Raw genomic sequence first — 4383 nt, 5'->3', positions numbered from 1 at the left:
ACACCAGAACTGATTTACATTTATATTAAGTTGGAAGACCACTGTATGAACGGTTGGCTCTAAATAATGATTTTTTTCTAGAAAATTTGTTCACTTTATATACAGAATAAGCAAATCGCCTAAAAATGACCGAGTCATGCGGAAATCTCCTGGACATGTTCTTTGAATTAGGATTTTGAAACTTAAAACGTGTAAATTATACCCCCATAGTTGTACAAAATTATATTTGCAACGGAATTGATTAAATGTTGTTTTTTTTTTCTTTTTAAGAAAATTTTGTTATGAAATATGAAACTTAGCTGTGTTTCAATGTCTATGCTGTTTTATGATGTAAATCTTAGAGATAAGCATTTTAAGAAAAAAACAAATCACTTAGTTGAGTAATTATATGTATAATTTGAAATTGACCAAGTCACTTTTAACTACAAACTTCTTATTTTTATTTGCAGAAGCAGTAAGAGAGAGCCAAAGAAGTACTCAAACACAATCATGAAACACTTGACCTACCCAGAAAGATCTAGAAGAAAAGATTGGAAAAGATTGTAGCTTAATTGTTAAACTATTAAAAAGAATTTAAGCTGCACTTGAACTGTATTTTTGAAATATAATATCTGAAGTATTTAATATTGTCTTGATATTTTGTTAAACTTGGTTACTTTGCTTTATATCCAAAAATTAAAGTATTGTGGGTTTTCAACGTTGAAATGACATTGAAACTTCAACGTTGTGCCAACGTTGAAGCTGCAACGTTGTATCAACATTGAAATTTCAACATTGTTTAAACTTTCAAATCCGAATATAAACCCAACGTTGTTTCAACGTTGAAATCTGACCATAATTCAACGTTGAAACAACTTTGATGTGCCTGCTGGGTTTATTGAACCGGGCTTGAAGACGTTTCAAGTTTGCCCTGTTGTAAGTTCTTAAATGCTTTCATTCAATTTCATCCTATTTAATTCCATTTAGCTAACGGAACGTTGTTGGTTCTACCCAAGTAGCAATTCAAAGAGCCTGAATTAAATAATGATAATGCAAGGAGAGATGCCTCTGATGTATTCCTCCACCAGTGAAAGCTAGAAATTCCCTAAACAACAATAATAGTAATATCGTTTACAGACGAAAGAGTTCAATATGAAATTAAAAAAAATACTTAATTACTATATGATTTACTATCGTTTGATGACAAATGATAATGTTTACGGGGAAACGGTAAAGTTATACTTATCTGCATAATGAGCAAGGACATAACATTTATAAAGCGTTAATGTCCTAAGGTGGTGAAATACTTTAACTGAAAACTGAATGTATAAGCGAGGGTATTATTTCTTTATATAAAGTTTTATGATATTCTTTTTATTCCTCCGTTTCTTCTCCTTTGTAAAATATTTTGTTTAGTATTCTAAGACGGCTTATCAATATAATTAACTAATAAGTCGAACAAAGCAGAAACTATTCGGCTTTATACTTTAATGAAATGACAGAGAACTTATACTCTTCAGCATTAGCTGCTCAATAGTTAATTAATAATTCATTAATGAAAAAGAAGAAAATAATAGACAGTTAACAAATGCAGCCGAACAAGACATTTAACAGACACACATGTAGGGGCAAATAACGTTATAAGTCGTCATGCTAACAATAGGAACCTATGAACTACATGGTTTTTATCTTTTTCCGATAGATAATGCAAAGTGATTCCATACTAATATATAAAGTAATATAAACGACACAAAGAAATATTAGTATTCAATTTCTTTATTTCTAGATCATTATTCAATAAAGTTCAAATGGCTAACAAATAAATGTAAAAAATGAGTATATTTGAAATATGTGTACATGTACACTGTATATAGATTGCACATAAAATAGAAAATAAAACATGTATCTAAAATATCACACCCATTTTCAAATAAATTTATAAATAAATAAATAAATAAATTAAGTGTAAGGAAAATTTAAAAGTCATGGATTTCAACTTAAAAACACACAACACAGATATTAAACATCAGAGAAGATAAAAATTCAGTCACTCAAGTATGAACACAAGTGGTAAAAATGAAAAATGTTCATTGATATTTAGTAGTTATAATAATCACAAAGTTGAATATCACAATTGGAATTGATGTACCCTCTTATTACCAGAACTGTTGATCATCCTCCTCACTAACTTCTATTGAAAGTTTTTGTTCCTTTGGAGATCCTATGAACATGTCTAAAAAGGCCGAAATAACACGATTACTCTTACATCTACAACGGGAACCAATATTTACGCACATTTTCCCAATAGGACACCTTCGGTACCGACAGCAGTTCGCTTGTGGTCGGGTGGCAATTTCCGACACCATATGTAATGCTATAAGGCATATGAGTAGATAAGCTGCGTTTCTAGTTTGCATGGCAAGGAACTCTTCAAACTGAAAGAGAAAATAACATTTAAATTTATAAAAGTAAATCTCTTATCCGCATATAAATGGTTTATAGTTTAAATTAATAAATGTATTGTTTAACAATATAGAAATGAAAAGAATAAAGAAATAATTTTGACTTGTTTCAGACTTAAAATGATAAAATAAAGTTTTTACTTTCTTAAAATTAGAAATCTTAACGTTAAAATTACCTTGATATATTCAATTATATAAAGTTGTTAACTTTATTTTCTTTGCTGCGTTATTGTAGTTTTATAAAACTAATTTGAATTGAAAGACAAACTCGTCTACTTATATAGTTTTATTATATCCGGGAATGTAAATATAAACACACCACTTGACACATGAGGTTTATTACAACGCGGGATGATGTTTTTTCAGCCAATCACCGACAAGATCGTAAAGAAGAATGCGAGACGTCACACACTTGATTGATAGTTACGTTCCGCTTGAATACTGCGCCTTAATGGACAAAGTTTCGACAATACTTACTTCTTGCTAAAAATCACGTTAGATCATTTCGTCATTTTAAAATGTGGTAATTTCCACATGTATCTGTAAAGTAATAATATTTATAGCGCTATTCTTTGCAATTTAATGCTGACATGAAATCATATCAGCGTTTGTCAAAAATATTACTTTTTAATCTGACATATTTTGCCATACATTCGAAAGTTTGTTGCTTGACATCATTGCATTACATCGCATTATCATTTTACATACCAAATAGATCTAATTGATTTGTAATGGTTGATAATCAAGATAATATTGATCTTTCTTCTTTCCGTTTAGCCAATCCCCTGTGTGAATCCTAGATTTCTCTAGTAAGAAGAATATAAACAACGTTTAAAAAGATTAAAGTTTGAAACAGCTAAAAGCAAAGCAGACGTGTTTTTGGGTGTGACATGTTCAATATTAGCGCTTATATTGCATTGGCTCAGACGGGCTGACCACGTACAAGCGGGGAAGGTATTTCAATGATAAACTTATATGGGGATAATGATTATGTGTGGTAACTAGTAGTTGTTTGAATTTGTTTGAAAGCATGGGCATGAGAAGTTCTGGTTTTTAAGGACAAATAAGAAGAAAATAAATTGATATTTATCGATAGTAATACTTTTCCATTTGCCCTCTTGTCAAAAATTAAAATGTGCAAATATCATCATTTATTGTTAGTTTAATTATTTTCGAGGGAACTCAAGGTTTTTTATTCACAGCAACAGATGTTAAGTGATGTGTGGCAGTTGTAATATGTTTCGCAGTATTTTATTCAATGTGTGCGTTATGCGTTTCTGGAATCTTGCGGTCACTGATTTTAATATTTTCGGAGCTGTAACTAGAAATTCTGTTTTAGGCGTTTCTGTAGGGCGTCAATGATGTGACGCTGTTCAATTTCTCTCAGAATAAGACCCAATCAATCAAATAATGCAATTTTCACCCTTATACTTATGTTCCATAGGACAACGAATTCCTGATCTTCAGGACGATTTTACCCCGAGTAATACTACTGGAACACTAAGCCATTTCATAATACACTTCATAATCTTACATTTTATCTTTTCTAACCGTGATATACTTTCTATTGACTACTATACTTTGTGTAATTATGAAAGAGAAATGAGACATGTGCACGAAATAAATGAGTTTCTTATTTACGTGTTTTGAATATTGTTAATAAATATTTGATACTGAAAATAAAATCAGTGCATCCCAGTGAAGTTAAGCATTTACTTATTGCATACACACTCCATACCGGATTATAGTAATGAAATTGATGTTTTCTTTTTATTGTTTGAGGTTGGACCTACTTAAGGTCGTTAAGTAGCTCAGCAAATAAACAATTATGAATGCATTAGCTAATCCTTTCCTTGGCCATATCGTAATAATGATAATCATAATGATAATAAAATAAACGTAATCGCGAAGATAGTACCTTATGGCCACCAGATATTTTCCA

At 30.5% G+C, this 4383-nt stretch overlaps 1 long non-coding RNA gene across 1 annotated transcript; it reads right to left on the bottom strand.

Annotated features, from left to right (window-relative positions):
* Positions 1 to 1739: 1739 nt before the first annotated feature.
* LOC132724281 (uncharacterized) lies at positions 1740 to 2773 on the bottom strand. The gene is made up of 2 exons (XR_009624886.1): positions 2618 to 2773; positions 1740 to 2414 (listed from the first exon to the last, which is right to left on the bottom strand). It is a non-coding gene; the product is annotated as an uncharacterized LOC132724281 (long non-coding RNA).
* Positions 2774 to 4383: the final 1610 nt, after the last annotated feature.

The sequence above is a fragment of the Ruditapes philippinarum genome, unplaced genomic scaffold (assembly GCF_026571515.1).
Source record: "Ruditapes philippinarum isolate M1 unplaced genomic scaffold, ASM2657151v2 ctg107_1_1_1_1, whole genome shotgun sequence".
In the NCBI taxonomy this organism is placed as follows: domain Eukaryota; kingdom Metazoa; phylum Mollusca; class Bivalvia; order Venerida; family Veneridae; genus Ruditapes; species Ruditapes philippinarum.
Note: the sequence above shows the minus strand (reverse complement) of the source record. Positions and strands in the feature narration are given on the sequence as shown.